This window comes from Haematobia irritans, chromosome 2 (assembly GCF_050003625.1).
Source record: "Haematobia irritans isolate KBUSLIRL chromosome 2, ASM5000362v1, whole genome shotgun sequence".
Taxonomy (NCBI): Eukaryota; Metazoa; Arthropoda; class Insecta; order Diptera; family Muscidae; genus Haematobia; species Haematobia irritans.
This window is the reverse complement of record NC_134398.1, coordinates 120,628,967-120,650,647: the sequence shown is the minus strand read 5'-3', so window position 1 is coordinate 120,650,647 and position 21,681 is coordinate 120,628,967. Positions and strand designations below refer to the sequence as shown.

The window sequence follows — 21,681 nt, the reverse complement described above, 5'->3', positions numbered from 1 at the left end:
ACAAAATGAAAATTTGAAAGACTGAGCACAGATAGCAAATTAACAATATTAGATGGCGCCCATTTATTTGACCTACAATCGTTGAAATTGAATCATAAGGTGGGTATTAAGAAATTTGAGACCAAAGACATTTTCTTTTGACTTTGAAAAGATTCATTCACAGCATAAAAATTTTTTGTGAGATAATCGTCAAAACACTGGTAATACATTCGGATTTATTTGTTCTCAAAGAAAGGACTTTACAACAAAGCGGAATTTTGTTTGACTAAAATTTCGTTCTGAAGGAAAAGATGTTTTTGGGCTGCAAGACATACAATTGATCTATTCAGTTTTATCGAAGAAAGCAAATTCGTCGTAGAGAGAGTGGTGTAGTATGAGATAATTTTTTGCTACTTAATAAAAACGTGCTGTAATTAGTCAGTTGTTTTTCATCAGTATGTTTTTCATTCAGTATCTGTTTACAAAAAGTTCAACTTTCGAAAGAAACATATGAGAAAGTAGATACAACAGTATTCTGGCGGTTGTAATTATTAAAAAGTGCAACAATGTCGAACTCAACAGAATTCCTTTTGACATTCATATTTATATTTATTTATGACTTAAGGTGGGTACTAGAGGTCTGCACAATTCCATTTGTAAATGCAGAGTACACGTGTACTTGCTAAATGAGTACATCTATTTGAGAGAGTCGCAAAACAATTGGTACACATTTCAATGAACACCAAAAGCCACGAGTAACTTCTTGTAGCTACTCTGATGTCTTTACTACCAACAAACACATATTCCTCTTTCTCTCTTATTGAAGTGTACTCAGAGTGATCACGTCGAGTATGTTGCGAGAACAAAACTTCATAGAGTACTCCATGTACCACGTGCAGTTTCATAAATACAAGAAAACAGTTACTCTCCATAATATATGTTTTCGGATTAATATAAAGAACGGCAAACGTTAAGGTAAGTGTGTGACATACATAAATATATGAAATATGTACATACATACATATCAATGATTAATAATAATAGAAAGTTTTGCTTCGCACATAACTGAGCAATACTTGTGGTACCACGTGAAGTGAAGATAATCCATGTTGTACTTTTTCTCAAGTACTTACATTTTTATTGTTCCTTTTTTTCGGAACACATATTGTTTCGGATAAGTACTTGGTGGTATTTGACAAGCAAGTGTTCTCTTCACTTCACTACTTGCGCTCTGAGAGAAAGACAGTGTATGTACTATATTCGACAGCGAATTGCATACATGTAGTGAAAAGTTATTCGATGCAGACCTCTAGTGGGTACTATGTTCGTTTTTCGAGTTGAACATCACTTTATTTTTGCGATTACTTTTTCTGATATATTCAAAATTATAAATGAAAAGAAACTGCGCATCAATTGAGTTAATTTATCTGCTTTGTATTGAACTATTGTAGTAAAGTAAAAAACGAAAATTTCAACTCGAAAGCTGAATATAGTACCCACCTTTATATACAATAATTCATTTAGCTATATGTGCCCCAGCGCTGGTAGGCTTTGGGCCTGTTGAGAGAACATAATTCTTTCGGTGTGGAACCTTTTCCAATTGTCTTCTTCTTTGTTTTATTTGTGCTGAAATTGGTGGATGTCAGTACCTCTTTTTCCGTTCTTCTGCTGACACAGAATCAAGAGCAAGGTGGTGCTACAATACGAAGCTGAGTCCCACGGAGTGCCCGCATTTGTAGTTGGTGATATCTAATTTTTCCAAAATGGATATTATACACATATAGGATATTCATAAGTCGGCACACACAATACATAGTTGCGAATTTGTGGTCATATTAGTTCATATTGGCCGTTTCGTAGAGAATACAAGTTTATTTTCCTCCATTTTAGTATGGCATTTAATTACATTTAATTGGTTTTTTAGTTAAATGCTTTTGCTGGTAGTAATTTGCATCGGTGCCCTCATTCCAGAGTACGCTAAGTCGACTTAGCGTGTTTTGATGTAGTTCGTTGTATTTTATTCGGATTTTTGTGAATTACATCCTGTCAAAATTTCGAATTTTTTGGACGCTTATATCAAAAGTTATTCGTTATGCTATCGAGGATAAAGGCCCAGTAATTTAGTTATGCAAAATTTCAACATCGTGCGACCTTTTGGCTGATATTGATTTTAATTTTTAACATATAAACCTCATATTGAAGAACATTATTAAGTTTGAATTTAATTGTGGATAAAACTATTTTTAAGTAAACTTAGAAAGAAATGCTTTTGTTGGCTTGTAAATAATACTATAAAAATTCACTTATTTGATTTTTGAGCCTTCTTTCTTGTTCGTTTTCCACTCTGAATTGCCTTTCGAAAAATGTTATCGCCTATGAATTGCAATTCGGTTCCTTGGCATTTCGGCCATATACAAGCAACATCGATTTCGTAGGAGTTTAGATTATACTGCCACAAGTCTTTGTCATAATTTTGTGTTAACTTTAGTGCTCCATTATCTACATAACAAACTTCATAGGAATCGAGGATTCGCTAAGTAAATCACTTGTTTGACCGTGATAAAAAGAAATATTTTTTTTTACTAGATGGAATTAAATGTTTTGTTTTTGTGTGTTTTTTTTTTTAATTCCTTGACATTACTTCCAAGCAAGTATGTTGTCTTTGGTATGCGTACATATGTCGATAAGACAGTTTATTTACTATTTCTTATTGGAGCAAATATAACCAGTCGTGAACATCGTCCTTATTAACATATCGTTACCTTAAATGACTACGCATTTCTTATGATAAAAGTCACAGGTAGTAGAAGATACTATCGATAACACAGTTTACATGTATTTCTCATCGGAGCGATACGACATAGGTTCGCGTGTTTGCTGTGTGTTGGCTCAAGTTTTGCCTTTACACTGCACGAACAAATATGATAACAACATGGGAAAACTAAGAAGAAGAAGCAGCATAAACAATCAATATGGACGAAAAGGAAATAATGTTATTAGCTGGAGCCGTTTGTTTAAATAAAAAAGGAAGAAACAACTAAAAAAGCCGGATATATGGCAAAATTAATGGTTCCTGAAGAGATCCACATATTCATGTTAGCACATGTTGGATGAGTTAGATCTAGATTTCCAAAATTTCTATCGCATGGAAGTAGAAGTTTTCGATGAACTATTGGAGAAAGTAAGGCCATATATTTTAAAGAAAGCTACTGTAATGAGGGATGCTATAACTCCGAGGCCAAGACTGTCCACATGCCTCAGGTTTCTAGCCAGCGGACAATCTTTCGAAAATTTGAAATTTCATTGTGCGATGTCCCTAATCACAGTAAGTCAAATCGTCATGGAAACTTGTTATGCCATTTGCACTGTGTTAAAAGACAACATAAAAGCAAGTATTTGGGATTGTAGATATATGAAAAGATGATGCACAGTGGTGGTGAAAAAAAAAATGGCTCAAATTGGGAGAAATAATTCTCGTATGTAATTTTCATAGGAAATTAGCATATAAGACCCAAATTGAATCATCTCACCCAGCCAGATCTTACTAGAGACTATGGAAATGTGGATTGGCAGACACTGATACATATGTATAGCCAGGCTTGTAAGATGGGTATCTGGCATTTTCTTTTAATAGCTTAATAATACCTATTCCTTAATCTTCATGCCCAATTAGCTCGCATTAAAATTGTAATAATATGTAAAGTAATTGATTTGGACGAAAAATCAGCCTGCGTTGATATTAGGCTAACACAAAATTAGTAAATATTTATTATATTAATTTGTAAAATATATCTTGTTCGTGAAAATTTGCTCAGAAATATTTTTACATTGTCTCGCCATAGGAAGGAATTCGAGTTTCATTTTAATTTATGGACGTTCATACGTTGTAGTTCTCACCCATATTTCCTCAAATTCCGAAGCAAACATTGATAAATTACCAGATCTCCTTTGTATTACATTTCCTACTTCTTGAAATAACATTATAGGCAATTAGTTCAGTCTTTCAGATCAACGCTCAACCTTGCTTTGGTTTCTTTTTTACTAACGACCATTTCCATGTAGCTTCGTTAATCTTTAACTGCAACTTAACAAAAAGTAAATTGCAGATATATTTTCTCCGGTTTAATTTCACTTGAAAATTTTCAGCAGTTACCTAACTGGCATATAGAATTCATAGATAAGGTGACAGATGTGTCCATAGTACGGTTTAAAAGTTCGTTAGCTGACGTAACACTAACGGAGCCTCTTGGAATTGGGGGTAAGACATACATTACCTCATTTTGTTACACGTCGTTTTTCATGGAGTTGTTGTAGCAAATAATAACACATTTAATTTCTATAGAAAATTTTGTTAAAATTTTATTTCTATAGGAAATTTTGTCAAAATTTAATTTCTATAGGTTATTTTTTAATTTTTTTTTTTTTAAATTCAGCATATATGAGGTAATAATACATGTGTTTTATTAAATAAAATATTTCATTTCTTTTATTTCCAATTACTTTGATTTCCACCCTCGTGAATGTTTTGATGGTTACTGCAAAACAGCTGATGGCAGATAAGTTAAAAAACCAGTGGATTTCAGAACACCAAAATTTCACGTTCGTGGATTCGTCTTTAATAGTGACTAGTAGTGTATTGTAACGATCCTCTCGATAAATCTGTCTCCTCCGGAAATGGCTACCTTCTGGCTCTCGGCCTTGCTCAGTCTTGGGAGAGTTCGTTTTCCTTCAGGGATAGATTACGGATCCGTATACAGAAATTAGGAAGATAAGGTAGCTCTTAAAGGTGTGTGTGTGTGTATGTACATGTGTATTTGACATGCCTCAAAAACTTTGTAGTAGATACCGAAAAATGAAAGTGACTTAACTGAGACGAGCCGGCTTAGGTGTTTAACTGCGGCTCATATTTCTTTACCCACCCTACCTGGTGACATAACAATATCAGCCCACGAATTACAAATCCTTTATCTAACCATCATTACCTTTCGCACCATCGAAATGAAAGTTAGCAATTCATTTTAAAGTCGAATCAGTTTAATATGTATATTTAACAAACGGATGGAAAATTATGCAAGTGGATAAGGTTTTAATAAGCAATGAAATGGTAAGTACAAAAATCTATCGAATTATGACCTAATATTCTAGGATAATAAAGTTAGTGTAAATTTAAAGATAAATTGTTGTTGTAGTAGTTCACGAGTAATAATGTAGTAAAGAAGTAATAATGAATATATAGAAATAATGAACATAAATATGGTCGGACTTACCCAAGATATCCCTCGCTGTCACCAGGCCTGTTGATGGAGGATCTTGAAGCCGTTTAAATGGTAGAAAATGTTTATATGAAATGATAAATATGTGTAATAATATGGATAAATAACTTAAATACTTATATAGTGTAAAAATCTGTATCAGTAGTAGTTATTTCCATCATCCTATGACGGGTTTAAAATTTTGTTCCTTTTCCTCTCGAGGTTTTCAACAATTTCTTTCTTCTTTGTAGCTTAATTAAGAAGGCGATAATGAAATGAAGCTTTCTTCTTTGTAGTTCAATTAAGAAGGCGATATTGAAATGAAGCTCGTCGTGGACCAAATAGTTGATTTAGATTTTGGTTTCAATAAAAGTTGATCCGTGCCCATTCAGCATTTTATCCTCGAACGTATTTCCAAAATGTCTCTCATTCAGTTCTAGAGATTGGCGGCCGGGCGTGATTCGCTTTTAAATTAAATTTAGGCGATGATTGATATTATTGGTAATTTAAAATTCTTGGTGTCGGTTATTCAAACTTCCCTCCTTTTCTAAAGGCACATGGCTATTGAAGTCTTCCTTTTTTTCGTTTTCTTAGTTAAATTATTATAAAATTATTTCCTTTTGTTTTTTGCAAGCTTCCTTTTTCTCTAACATAATTTTTCTAATATTTTTTTTTTTTTTTTTTCAAACTCTCTGTCTCTATAGTTTCTAATATGACTCTTTTTTTAACTACTTTTCTCTATTCAATTTCAAAATTTTTCTCCAGTGTCTTTTTTTGCCCGAAAAGAATACGTACTTGCAGTATACCCGTATGTGCTTCTTAGTCTCGCGGATATTCCGAAACTGAATTGTATTTTAATTTGATTACGGTAAATATAGCAACATTTGATTTGAATTCCAGTGGGCAATGAATGATTTCCTTCTCTTGAATAAGACGGTTCAACTTTTCGAAGCATGACTGGTAAAACCTCTGCGTAACGATGACTCTGGGATGACCACAAAAGGAACTGCGGAAGAGCTATGATTATTTGAATCTTAAGAAATTGGGGTCTCTCCAATAAGATTTCCTCAGATACTGAAATGTATTCCACATATTGTGATTCTAAATAAGGTGGCTTGTTCTCCAAATCCTCATTGTCAAAAACAGAAATCGAATCTTGAGTATAATACATGACATAGGGAGCCACCGTGGTGCAATGGTTAGCATGCCCGCCTTGCATACACAAGGTCGTGGGTTCGATTCCTGCTACGACCGAACACCAAAAAGTTTTTCGGCGGTGGATTATCCCACCTCAGTAATGCTGGTGACATTTCTGAGGGTTTCAAAGCTTCTCTAAGTGGTTTCACTGGAATGTGGAACGCCGTTCGGACTCGGCTATAAAAAGGAGGTCCCTTGTCATTGAGCTTAACATGGAATCGGGCAGCACTCAGTGATAAGAGAGAAGTTCACCAATGTGGTATCACAATGGACTGAATAGTCTAAGTGAGCCTGATACATCGGGCTGCCACATAACCTAACCTAACCTAACCATACATGACATAGAACTGTTCGTTGCATATGACACGTGGTTATATTGCGATGAATATGATCTACTTTGCATGAAGACAGTAGTTGTTGAAGATCTCCTTGAGTTCGCAGTGTTGAGACACAACAGCATTTCGTGAAGTAGAATTTACTTTTGATGCGTTCTGGTTTAAATTTCCTAGTTTTTCTTCATAGAGAATATCATCAATTTCCTTTTTTAAGTCTGCAGCCCACGCATCTGCCAATGTTTGGGCATATTCATCAGATTGTTTCATGCGTTTAGTGGCCATTTCCAAAAACTCATCTGCCATTGTTTTTTGCTTCTTTTTCTTCCTTTCTGGAGATATCTGATTAAATGGAAATGAAATAATTGTTTATTATATTTAATTCACTTGTTTATTGGTACCTACCAACGAAGACGAATGGAAAGACAGAGGGACACAGTTCAACTCTCAATGGAACATATCCAAATTAAAAAACCTCCGAATAGTGGTTAATACTATTTCAATTATAAAAATCATTTAGCATAGTTCTAATGGCAGTAGTCAATGCTAACTATGAATACATAATGATTCATGTTGGGGTGAATGGCCGTGTTTCGGACGGTGGTGTTTTCGATGCCACAAAATTTTGCAAGTTCTTACAAGAAGTGAACAACTCTTGTGTGAGTATCCTGCATTTTGTATAAGGCGTAAGCGAATTTTAGGGACATATAGCTTTAGATTACTTGCGGACTTGGAAAACGTTAAGTTAAGTGTCTGTTAATGTTTTTGGTACAATCTGGTTGGTTCAACAAAAGAAAATTATAGAGAAGGTTCAGTGGTTAAAACTAGAAGTGCCCATATGTAATAGGTACTTTTAGTTGAATGTGGTATCACAATGGACTGAATAGTCTAAGTGAGCCTGAAACTTAATCAGGCTGCCACTTTAACCTAACTTAACCTACAAGAAGGGAAATTGAACATACCAAGAGCAGATGCATCCCAAACACAATTTTCTCAAAATATTATGAAGCCATATCCTGAAGATGGTTTAACAAAGGAAGGCGTGTATCGGAAAATGTGTTTGGCATAATATCATCGAGGGTTAGAGTACTCATAAAACCTATTGAACTTTTCCCAGAAAAAAAAAACTAAAAAAATTGTAATGGCTTGTTGTCATCTGCATAATTTCTTGCGTGCAAAGAAATGTAATACCTATTTTCATGGAGATTTTGAGTGGCGAAGTAACAAGTGGTGACTGGTGACTAAATCACTTACAATTGATGAATTTGGCAAAGACACTCAGTAGAAACTCTTCTAAAGATACAAGAGATCGATTTTGTAAATATTTCAACTCAAATATGTTATTGGATCCGTTCCATGGCAGGCAAATATTCGAAGCATAAAAAAGGATAAAAGATAAATTTTTATTGATATCTGATTGAAAAATTAATTGACACAGTATCAGATACTGTGTCAATTAATTTTTCAATTACCATTTTTGTCCGAAATTCATCCTCGTAATCTGAGGCAATTCCGACGCACTCTCTTTGTAAAGGTTCCTCTTGGTCTCGAATGAATAGCAACGTAGTACAACAACTTCGGTACGTATTCCTCTTGAGCTCTCAGTCCTCATTTCAAACTTTAGTTTACTTTTTTAATTCCCTTCTATATGCACTGCGAAAACTACTGATTATTTTGTTACGAACTCTTTGTTTGCATTAGAATCGATTTCTTTGCATTTTTTATAAGATCTTCGTAAGTAATATTTTTCTTCACTTTTCACCTTCTATAATTCTGGTTTGGATTTGTACAATTCTAAAACTTCCTACCAGAATTGGCGATCCTTTGTTAATTCCATTTTTTAAATGTTTGTTTTTATAAGGACAATAATGATAATGTTGGGCGAACATCCCCTAACAAAAAAATCAAACTTGGTTTATTCCAACATGTCCCCGCAACACCCGAACATGACCTAGCGGATTTGTCACCCTTTACGGAATTTCCACATATATCTATTATTTTCTTATAGGAAATTTCCGAAAGAGGTTCACAGCGGGATTAACAAAAGGCAAAATAATATCGCATCGATCAAATGCTGGCATTGCAGCCAACAACATCTGGCATCCATAACAATTCTCCCGGTGTAAGAAATTACATAACATAAACGTGCTATTTGCATACTAAGCAAATTTCTGTAAACGATTATGTTACCGCTGTACCGACCGTGGAGACTACTTTATACCGACCATTATTAGCGTGTTGTTTATGTACACATCGATTTGTTATCTAAAAGACTCCCAAGTTGCCTTCGAAGCAATAAACTAACTAAACAAACCCCATATTAAAAACCAACGGCGTTAACAATGTTCAATTATTTTAGTACACACGATGTCCAAATCGCTTCTTCACACATGTATGAGACTGTTGCAACAAAAATTGAGTATGATGTTACGAATGAAAAGAAAAAAGAAGAAATGATGAATATTCAAAATGGGTAATAGGCCAGAAGCCATAAACATTCATATATGTGTGGAATTTGAATTTTTAAAATAAAATAAAATGTTATAATTGGCCATGGGGCTTTGAAATTACAAATAAAGTATGAATGAATGAATGAATAAAATAAATTGAGAAAACAAATATATTTTTGAAATTTTTCTTATTGGATACGCTTATTTAATTTAGTAACTTGATATGGTACAACTTCTCAATAGCGGCAGTGCTTTTCCGGTGAGATTATGATATCGTATATGGCTGTTGTTGGATTCCCAACAACAGATCCCGTCAGATCCAGATTTTAGAAGGATTCAAAAACATTAATTTGCATTTTTTCCGCGTTAAAAGTGCTAATAAAGGGTGATTCTTTTGAGGTTAGGATTTTCATGCATTAGTATTTGACAGATCACGTGGGATTTCAGACATGGTGTCAAAGAGAAAGATGCTCAGTATGCTTTGACATTTCATCATGAATAGACTTACTAACGAGCAACGCTTGCAAATCATTGAATTTTATTACCAAAATCAGTGTTCGGTTCGAAATGTGTTTCGCGCTTTACGATGAGGCTCATTTCTGGTTGAATGGCTACGTAAATAAGCAAAATTGCCGCATTTGGAGTGAAGAGCAACCAGAAGCCGTTCAAGAACTGCCCATGCATCCCGAAAAATGCACTGTTTGGTGTGGTTTGTACGCTGGTGGAATCATTGGACCGTATTTTTTCAAAGATGCTGTTGGACGCAACGTTACGGTGAATGGCGATCGCTATCGTTCGATGCTAACAAACTTTTTGTTGCCAAAAATGGAAGAACTGAACTTGGTTGACATGTGGTTTCAACAAGATGGCGCTACATGCCACACAGCTCGCGATTCTATGGCCATTTTGAGGGAAAACTTCGGAGAACAATTCATCTCAAGAAATGGACCGGTAAGTTGGCCACCAAGATCATGCGATTTGACGCCTTTAGACTATTTTTTGTGGGGCTACGTCAAGTCTAAAGACTACAGAAATAAGCCAGCAACTATTCCAGCTTTGGAAGACAACATTTCCGAAGAAATTCGGGCTATTCCGGCCGAAATGCTCGAAAAAGTTGCCCAAAATTGGACTTTCCGAATGGACCACCTAAGACGCAGCCGCGGTCAACATTTAAATGAAATTATCTTCAAAAAGTAAATGTCATGGACCAATCTAACGTTTCAAATAAAGAACCGATGAGATTTTGCAAATTTTATGCGTTTTTTTTTTTAAAAAAGTTATCAAGCTCTTAACAAATCACCCTTTATATACAAGCAAAAAGACTTGCCACAATAAGGATGGGAAAATTGCGACTAGAGTGATAAAAAATGCACTATTTTCCAAAACCGCTAGCCGGTGTAAACCGTCAAAACAGATTTTTATAAAAACGCATAATTGTGAAAAGAACATCTAATTTATTGCTACGAAAAACAGTGAAAAAACTAGATAATTTACTAAAATATAGACATATTCTATATGTGCGTGTTAACTGTTTGGAAATGTCTTCATTGCAGTTCATTAAAATACTCAAATGTAGTTGGATACATATGACTTTAAAGTTTACTTTGAAAATACATAAACCGAATGCAGGTTGTTGCGAACTTGAAAAAGCCGGTTCAACCGAAGCACCCAAAAATTGGATTTTCTTCGATAATTGGGTCCCATCCATCGGCTTTGATCCCTCCATCTTGAAAGCATTTCAAAGTTCGATTTCATCCCCATAGCTACCACAGTCTCGTAAGTGGCACTACAACAAACGCTAGCTGAAATGTGAAAATTTACCAAAAAGAACGAAATGTACACGAAAGTATTTTGTCGTCACTATTATTACAAGAGAAACCCCAAGCGCAAATTAAAAACTAAAATTAAGTACTGAAAACATAGTCATTACGCTTAAATTTGTGAAAGGTATATTGGTGAAAACTTTACGACATTCCAAATGGAATAAAGTTATATTTTTTTGAGAGATTTTTCCAGCCCTGGTACATCAGCAGAATTGCAAGTTGTAATTCAACATCATACCTTTATTAATGTAAAACATTAAATTTAATGTGATTTTGTATAAATGTCATACATGGAAGAATTTATACTTTTTTAAATTAATAGACATCTAAACAATAGTGTTTTCATTGACTACAAAGATTTTTTTCGCACTATTTTAAAATGAACTTTGTCTAACAATTTGAAGGTGTTCTTATTGGTTTCGTTCAAAATTTATCTAAAAAGGCACCTAATAATTGCACTCATGCGATACTTTAATATAGTAACGTCAACGTAAAACAAGAACTTCCAAAAAGGTAGTTTGGTTCCCCAACTTTTGATCCGGAAGTAGTGCAAACTTAGATCATCTCCAATGAATTTTACATGGGATTGTCATAGGCCGGAGTTACTTCGTTTTCGGATCCTTTGCATTGCCTTGGAAGTTCATTTGAATGAAGACATTTATATAACGAAAAAATCACTTTTCTTAATTTTTCACTTTTTATTTTTATTACAATTTCTATTTGCACTTTTATATTCTAATTTTTACAATTTGAAAAACTTATATTTTATTCCATTTTTCTCAATAAAAAATTTAAAATTCTAGTAATTTGCAAAACCTTCTCCATGGAAGTGAAAAAGTCAACCGACACAAATTCAAATCCAAGCAGAAATGAAATTTCTAAATTTATTTTCATTGTTTTTTACTTTTTTGTTCATTTTCTTTTATTTTCTGCGACATGTTTAATTTTTTACTTTAAACGGCCAAATGGCGCATTTTCGAAAACTGGTCGAAAATAACTTCACCGAAAATGGAAAAAATTGATGGGAGATGCCGGGATGCTCTTAAAAAGAAGTGTTTGTTGAACAACTTCCATTTTTTTGGTGGGTTGGTGTGGTAGACGACGAGTTTTGACTTTTTCCAACGTGAAGAAGATTCTCAGAAGTGCCATCAAATACAAAAAATGTTAGCAGGGTAATATAAATTGGAACCAGTTTGGTTTATTTTTACCAACATTAATATGTATCATCGCCGGTGTTTTAGTAATGTGAGTTTCTTCGATATTATCGCTATCGATAGTACCTTAAAATAAAATCATCGATAGTGCTAACGATTTTTTTGTCGCTCTGATAACAAAGTGACTTTTAAAATTATTTCTTTATTTGCTAATTTATTTTTTTTTCTCTCTTTCGCTGTATTTTATGTTCGGTTTTTTCACCACAACATTAAATTAAAAGTACAAATATATTTATGAAGGCGATTATATTTTGATCAAGTCTTGCTAAATAATGGTTGGAAAAGATCTAAGGAATTGATTGAAAATAATTTTATATGTATTTCTAAATTTATTAATTAAAAAAAGTAACCGTGAAAATAAACTGGATTTCAGCTTGAAAAACTGAACATAGTACTCAGCTATAAATGAAAAATTTAACAACCAACAATTATTTTAAATCGCGAACACAGCTATTAAAACATATGCTTGCTAAGAATACAACTTAAAACATAAATTAAAAAATGTTGCAAACGAACCAGCCAACATACAAAACAGATAACCAACACAGTGATGACCACTCCGGAGGGGAAAAAAGCACCAAACATATATTTATTATAAATTCTAACATACCAGTTCCCACCACAAAAAATACTCCAGCCACCTTAATTTCAATATACTAAAATACCTTCAAAGATGTATTATGGGACTTTTGGGTATTGATTTGAAGAATTTTAAATTAAATGAAATTATGAACCTATATCCAAGTGAACAGTTCTATATTTTTTTAATGCTTATTTTACTTTTAAGGTTCTATGTTAGCATTTCGAGTTGAAATTTTCGCGGTTACTTTATTAAAACAGTTCAATACAAAGCAGATAAATTAACTCAATTGATGTGAAGTTTCTTGTTCCTCTAAATTTCGGAAAGATATTATGGAATATGTTTTATAATTTCACTAAAGGTATTCGCAAAAATAAATTGATTTTCAACTCGAAACCCGAGCATAGTACTCACCTTTAACTAAATCAGTAACAAGGCATACAATTATACATACTTATTGCAGATTTTATTATAACTTGATGGGGAATAGCCCAAAGCAAATTTTCACAAAGTTTGTATTACTTAAAATGGATTATTAAAAAAAGTAATCGTGAAAAATGACAATTTTAGCGGCTATACTCAAACATAATACCCACCTTCGTTTCGATTCCTTTTGATCAGTAATGAATTTCAAATTTCAAAATATTTTTTCAGAGGAGAAAATAATTTCTTTGTCACAAAATTTGAAAATATTAATTCTAGCTTTTTAATATTTGAAGGGTGTCTATTTGAATTTTGTATTATTTCAATTATGAGTACTTTTCTGAATTTAATACAAACGTTATTGCACTCGACGCTAGACTTTTTAAAATAATACCCTAAATCACAATCTTGATTAAAATAAGTGTCAATACCACATTTATAACAATCAAATTCGATATTTGGCAATAAAGTTGAGTTTCTCAAGCTTTTGACAATGTAATCAGAACTTTCGTATCAAAATCATCCATATTCAAATTGATGCTTTTTTTGAAAATGCACTAAAAATGCAATTTGGTGCTTTTTGGAAATCTAAAAGCACTAAATTTAGTAATTCAATCACCAGATTGGCATCACTGAACCAACATGTTTGAACCTGAAGTGTGCAACTTTTATCTAAACAGAAAGAAGAAGCGCTATGCACACTTGGGTACTCAGATAATCTATGAACTCAGTTGTTACCCGTCTGTCAAACTCGCCATACTAGGAGCGCGCCGTTTTTATCTGTCAAAAACAGCAGTGAGCAACCGTTAAGATAACAAACATAAATAAAAATACAAAAAAAAGAAAAAGTAAATAAAAGCAAGCCATTGTAAATGTGTAGTGGTAGTGCGGTATGCCACAAAGCAATAATCATCAACCAAACTAAAGCAAACAAAATAATTTAATTGAATTAAAATAGCAATCCAATCAGAAATATTTGTTCCAAATAGAAAAAAATTGCTTTTGTCCCAAACAAAAAAAATACAAAAGATAGAGAAGAGAAAAGAGAGCAAGCCAAGAATCAAAGAAAAACCCTTTGCATTGTTGTTTTTATTTTTATACAGCGTCCCATAGTTTTCAAAGTGGAGATGAGTTTTTCGCAGTGACAGCGTATGTATGTGCGTGAGTGTTTTGCAAAAGAGAACGCGCAGTGCAGAGTTGTTGGGCTAATGTGTGCGTGTGTGTTTGTCTCTGCGGCTGTGTTTTTAGCAGAGAATAAAGCCAGTCTATTAAAAGCTTAGCCGTTCTAAGAAAAGAAAAGCCGTCCATCAATTATTTTACCAATGTCCGGATATTTAAATTTGTCCATGGATTTATACGACTTTTCATTATCATGAATCAATGTCATGGAATAAAATTTATATTAGTAATTGTAATTTACTAATTCGGTTATTTATAGGCATAAAATTACATAAAAAGAGCAAAAATAAAAGAATTAAACAAATAAAAAACAAACTTTGTAATTTTTATGAAATGCTGGGTTGTTCACTTTGTTACAAGATTTTTTGTTCAGAGGTTTAATTTGAATTAAAGTAATTCAATTTAATTTCGGACAAGCATATTTCTCGAATTATGAGCTGCAAAGGATTTCTATTTCATGACATTCGCAATTTATTATTTATTCCTAACAAGTTATAAAATTGATTTTAGAATACGAACTGAACAATTCATAGAAGTGGACCTGGAGATGTATAATGTTCCCCAATATTTTCAACCCTTCCCGAAAAAAATCTCGGAAGACAACTACCAGACAAATATTTTTCATGGCTCAACTGCAGTTTATGGGCCCCTCACCGAATTGCTTAAAATTAATTTATGTTGTGTCATTCGGTGAGCTGATTTCAACAAAGTGACCCATACCCGGGGGAAGTACCCGGGTCTTGAGATATAGCCCCCCAAAGGGTCAATAATAACTTGATATATCTCTTTTGTTTCTTCAGTAAAAAGGCATACAATTATACATACTTGCTGCAGATTTTATTATAATTTATTATTTAATTATTTCAAGCTGTGTATAAAAAATCATAGCGTATAATAGAAGAGTTTTTGGGATAAGGTGAGTATTAAGTTCGAGTTTAGCCGCTAAAATCGCTAAAGTGAAAACTAAATCAGTAAGAAAAATGCATGAAATTATACATATTTGTTGCAAATTTTATTATAACTTGATGGGGAAAAGCCCAAAGCAAATTTTCACAAAGTTTGTATTACTTAAAATGGATTATTAAAGAAAAGTAATCGTGAAAAAATCATGTTTTAGCGGCTAAAATCGAACTATGTATAAAAAATCATAGCGTATAATCGAAGAGTTTTTGGGAAAGAACGAAAATAACAAAAAATTAGGGTAAACATTTTCTTTTTTTATTTATATCTCCCAAACTAAATTATTTATATTAAAATAATTTATAAAATATTTTTTTGCGTATAAAAGTGCATTGAATAAGCTTTCATATGATACCAAGTTCTAGATTGGACAAAAAACAAAAGAGATATATCAAGTTTTTATTGACCCTTTGGAGAGCTATATCTCAAGACCCGTGTACTTCCCCCGGGTATGGGTTGAAATCAGCTCACCGAATGACACAACATATATTAATTTTAAGCAATTCGGTGAGGGGCCCATAAACTGCAATTGCTCCTTCCTAACCCATTTTTTTCATATATTGGTAAAAATTGCAAAAGTTAACAAAGATTATATTGAATATAACAATTTTATTAATAATTTGGTTCAAATTTAATAAGGCTTAGAAAATTGACCTAAATAAATTCTGAAATACTTTCAATCTATGATATTTCAATATTACATATGTTTGATAAAATAAAAATAGACAAAAAATAAACGATTTCATATTGAAAAATTTCCAAATTAAATACACTTAAATATTTCTTAAAAAATAATAAAAAAAAACCTAATAATGATAAATGTAAAGCCACCGTACTTTAGACACTAATTTATAAAACTAGTGAAATGTTAAAGCTAAACCTAACATAATTCCCTCATTTCCTGAGTGATTTCAAATTGTGAAGTTGAAAAATAAGTTATAAATAAGATCATATTATAGCGTTTAATAAATGCAAGACCTGCCGCTTTGCATTAAAGTTCTCATCGCCGTTAAGACCAAATTATTCGTGGCTTCGTTCTCTTTTGTGGAAATGAAGTTGATAACTTCCCCACAATCAAAAGTGTGTGTTTGCATAAACTTGGCCGTCATTTGAAAGTATTCGGTAGTGATTTTGCAAAGAGGCTGGAAAACATTAATAAAATAATAAGAATAACGAAAACATTAAATTCGAAATTTAAAATAGCTATTGACCATATGAATAGTGTTTCAAATTTAGTAGAAAAGTGTCTGACTTGTCCGTCCACAAACACCTGCCGTCTGTTTAAGTTTTTTTGGTAGTGCGAAAAAGTCTCGACAACTGTCATTTCTCATCAATTGTGCCTGTTTTACTGTGTGTGAGTCTGTGCCTTGCGTTCTCGGTGGCGGTGGAAAATAAGACAAACAATGACCCGGTATTTTTGAAGTTTTCTTTGTGCCAAACATAAAAACAAAAGTACAAAACTCAAAAAAAAGCACAAAGAAACAACAAAAACCATACGACTTCAACGAAGTTTACACACACACTCACGTCAGCATAGAAACCTCGACGTCGTCGTCGGTCGCCCGGCTGCTCTGCTCTGCCATCTCTTTATTTTTCTCTTTATGCGAATTTGCCACCATTCAGCTCAACGTTTTTATTCGGTTCTTTATTTTTTGTGTTTACTTCCAGATGTCCAGGGTTACCAATTCTACCTGTAGTATCAAATTGTGCAGGAAATCTATTTGAAAAAGTTGATTGATATTTGGAAATGCAATTCGTTTTGAAAAAAAGATTGCAATGTTTATAATCAATTTTTAATAAATTTCATCTGTAGTATTGTGTGATTTTTGAATTAGCTAAATTTATTTAGATGAATTGTATAAATATGCATGTGTGTCGATAAATTGTGTTTTTAAACATGTGAAAGATTCTTATATTTTTAAATATAAATCCTAGTGTGATTACGTTTTAAATTAAAATATAAAATTTAAAATAAGAAAGCCGTTTTATGTGGGATTTTTGTGCGCAGCTAAAGCATTTGGAATTGCAAAAATAAAAGGTAATAATAATAATAGAGTTAGCAAATAGTTAATAATGAAAATAAATTTAATAATAGTTGACAGTTGTCATATAAGCATCTGTGAAGTAAATAACCCAACAATTTTGTAATGGTATTTTATGTTATAATGTACGAAGACGACCCACTTTTGTCGGTGAAGTTCCACGTTATATAAATTTCTTCATCCTTTAGGGCCAATATTTTGTTAGCATTATCGTGCCGAATTTCTGAGTTAAATAATTAATTTCACAGAAAATAAACGTTTTAAATTGTTGCATTGGATCATTCCCTATCAAGTTATAATAAAATATAATTTTCTTCGTTATTGTCGATTTTTTTATTTTAGCGGCTAAAATCGAACTTATTACCCACCTTTAAAATGAATAAATCATCTTTTTTGCATTCAATGAAAAATGTACTTTTTTTGTTCGGATATTTTTCATAACAAAAGGAAGGCTTCCGTTTATAATGGAATATCATCCAAATGGCCACCACGATAACGCTTAGATGATCTTAAGTTGCTGCCGATGAACTCACTAATTCTGTATTCACGTTCTTGAATCGTAGCCGGACAGTTGGTGTACACCTTATTGTTAATGCGACTCTAAAGAAAAAAGTCGCAGGGTGTTAAATCATATGATGTCGCCGACCAACTTTTTTCCATTAAAAGGGCAATAATTTCGTTGCTCGTAGGTCACGTAGCGTCGTCTTGTTAAAAGTAAACGACAGTCAGGTGAATACCATCCATCTTCAACGATAGCGTAATCCATTCAGCATAACTCTTGGTTCATCCACTGTTTCGATAGTCAAAGTATCCCTTCCTGCATTTCAAGGTTGTATTTTATCCCTATCGCTGTGATGGTGAAATTTACCAAAAAAATTGTTATACCACTTGTGTTCGAAGAACCATTTCAATATTTTTAAAATAAAATGTGAAGAAAACCAAGTAATTTGTGCTGAAACATGGTTATTACATGAAAAATATTTACGAAAAATTGTTGAAATGCAATATGGAATAATGTAATGGCGATTTCGATTGGGAAAATGTGCAACATTCTCGAAATTGATTGCCAAATATGAAGGACTCTGTCATAGATTTTGGATCCTGCATCCCTCAATATTTGAGCGAAAATATAATGAAAGAAAAAGTAGTGTAACACCATGGCAACACATTTTTTGCGAAACGAAAACGCCCTTAAATTTTTTCAGATATTTTTGCAACCATATTGCCTCGATCAAATATAAAAACAATCACCGCCAGACACTCAGAAATCGGCAATACTAGGAAAATGGAGAGATCTGTTGTGAATTATTCAAGTATTGTGTGGCATTTGCAATTTCTTAAACAAATTGAGAAATTTTAAATGTACATATATATCTAAAAGTTTTTGGGATTTGATAGGGAATATCAAGAAATTTTAGGATTTTTCGAAATTCATTCACTTTATTAAAATTCAGTTTCTCATAATTCGCAATGTTAGTAAAAGCAATTTTTAGTCAACTTTGCAAAATTGTATTAACTATTTATGGGCCGATAGGTATATATTAGAAGTATAGGCAAATTGGAGTTATTTTCGACTTAGCAGAGGCGTTTTTACGAGGAAAATGTGGGTATATTGGCCAATTTTGCCGCAATAAAAAAAAAAAAAAAAACGATTTCAACCAAATTTGGTATGCACAGATACAATATGAATTCTACCCCCTATGCAAAACTTCACGTAAATCGGATTACAAATATGACCTCGGGGTCATAGGAGTGTAAATCGGACGAAAGATATACATATATGAAGGCTGTATCTAAATCTCAACCGATTTCAACCAAAATTGGCATATATGTCGAGAACGTTAATTCTACTCCCTGTACAAAATTTAAAGCAAATAAGGGCCATATGAGCGTATATCGGGCGGCAGTTAAATCCGAACCCATTTCAACCAAATTTGACACACTTTACGACTCTCCAAACAATTGCACTCCAAAAAAATTGCAAAGTTTAAAGTAGTGGCTTCTGGGGTCATATTAGTAGTAGATATCGGGCGACAGATATATATAGGAGCTATATCTAAAACTGAACCGATTTCTTTAAAAATCAATAGGGTTCTATTCTGACCCAAAACACATACTTGTGCCAAATTTGAAGTTGATTGGACTAAAATTGCGAACTAGACTTTGATCACAAAATGTGTTCACAGACAGACGGACGGACGCACGGACGGACATTGCTAGATCGACTCAGGGGCCGGTCCTAAGCAACATTGCCAAAGACACCATATGTCTAGTTCGTCTCATTCTGGGTGTTGCAAACATATGCACTAACTTACAATACCCTGTTCCACAGTGTGGCGCAGGGTATAAAAAATATTAAATTAAATACTAATCATTTTATTCCGCCTTAAAATATAAAAATAAAACAAACCAGTAAAATAAATTTAAAAAATATCTTTAGAAAAGTGTCAATTTCATTGGCTTTTGTTTTGTTTACACATCAGTTCACTAACTGTAATATTTGTAATATTTTTTGTTGGTTTCTTTAATCGTATGATTAATCTCTCTGATTGTATAAATGGTTTCATTGTTACAGATTATTCCGATTCCAGTACTTCTATTTCATTTATTACCAAAGTTTAATAGAAATCAGTGAAAATGTTGCCATTGAAAACGAACACTGAACCGTTGCCGTCGTAAAATTAAATTTTCTTATAGGAAATATATTTGTAATGGGATTATCGACTGGGGTGACTGTCATATTGTTCTTTTATCGGTGTTTTTGTTTTTCTTATACGAATATATCTTTAGCTCGGCAACGGTCGCGAGATACTAGCTTAGCTATCTTAATCATGTTTTTTTTGCCCTAAATACATAAATATTATAAATTTCCAATTTCGGTTAAAAATTAAAAGCTTTAATTGAAAATGCTTGTATTCATTCAAAATTCGTATGCCTACTTCCACGTCCTTGTTGTTTAACCTCCAAGGGTTGCAATATTTCACTCTCATTTATCTTTGTTTGCTCTCTTGATTTCTTTAGAAAAAAGAGAATAGCGAACACAGCATTCCTGTAGCGTTTACACATCCTGTTGATGACGAAATGTTTTCCCATTTTTCGGTATGTATGCTGACTGACTGCGTCCATGCACAAATAATTCTACACATTTCCTGGCGTTCATCGGCATTAAGCCAACAAACACAGACAGGCAAAAGTTCACTTCCATCAACCACCATAACACCGGCTTTTACTGCTTGCTCTTTGTTTTCAGTTCATTCTTACTTATCCGGTTTTGCTTTTGTTGTTCTTTCAATTGCATGATAGTCTGGAAGATGGGTGGCTGGTTGTTAAGGCATAGCAGGGGGGGTTAATGTGATGACCATTGGAGGCTGGAGGTGAGTGGAGGTCTTTGGGTGGCATGGGGTGGTTTTTCCATTTTCAGTTGTGCGATGCTTCATAACAAAAACATTGCTTGTATACATTTTAAGCCAAGGGTTGTCATTCATTCGACCGGTCATACAACGTTGATTCTTTCATCACCTACAGGCTGTTGTAACATAACGTCGATTTTTTCCTCTAGTACTTGTGTGATGTTTTTGAGATTTCTGAAGGCCGTCGCGTATCTAATTTTGTGCTACTCGTTGTATTTTTATTATTCTTTCATTCTTTGTCACTTGCTTCTGGTTTCCTTTTCTTGGTTACCATTAACCAGCTTCGACGTTGTCATCATCATCATGGTCGTAATAATCGTAATATGTTTGTGCGATTCTCTAAATAAGGCCCCCATGTGGTCTTTAAATTAATGGATGGATTTGTTGAAAGAGTGTGGCTTCAACTAAGATACGTTTACATTAGGGTGGGGTGTTCAATAGAAAGAAGGGCAGAGAGTATTAAGAAAACAAGAGAACGAAACTATCAAGCAAAACTGCGACACAAGGTGGCAGTCATGAGGAAATATATCTAATTTCATGAGAGCCACCGTGGTGCAATGATTAGCATGCCCGCCTTGCATACACAAGGTCGTGGGTTCGATTCCTGCTTCGACCGAACACCAAAAAATGTTTTCCAGCGGTGGATTATCCCACCTCAGTAATGCTGGTGACATTTCTGAGGGTTTCAAAGCTTCTCTAAGTGGTTTAACTGCTATGTGGAACGCCGTTCGGACTCGGCTATAAAAAGGAGGTCCCTTGTCATTGAGCTTAACATGGAATCGGGCAGCACTCAGTGATAAGAGAGAAGTTCCCCAATGTGGTATCACAATGGACTGAATA

The 21,681-nt window shown here is 33.4% G+C and overlaps 1 protein-coding gene across 2 annotated transcripts in view; it reads left to right on the top strand.

The window, feature by feature from the left end:
* Positions 1-13,981: 13,981 nt before the first annotated feature.
* Wdr62 (WD repeat domain 62) overlaps positions 13,982-21,681 on the top strand; it is a 613,801-nt gene continuing 606,101 nt past the window's right edge. The window contains exons 1-2 of one of the 2 annotated variants that reach the window (XM_075296002.1): positions 13,982-14,399; positions 17,058-17,427. The gene's annotated coding sequence lies outside the window, so the exon portion shown is untranslated. Of the gene's footprint in view, positions 14,404-17,057; positions 17,428-21,681 lie in introns of both variants that reach the window. The other variant, XM_075296000.1, reaches the window with a different exon arrangement.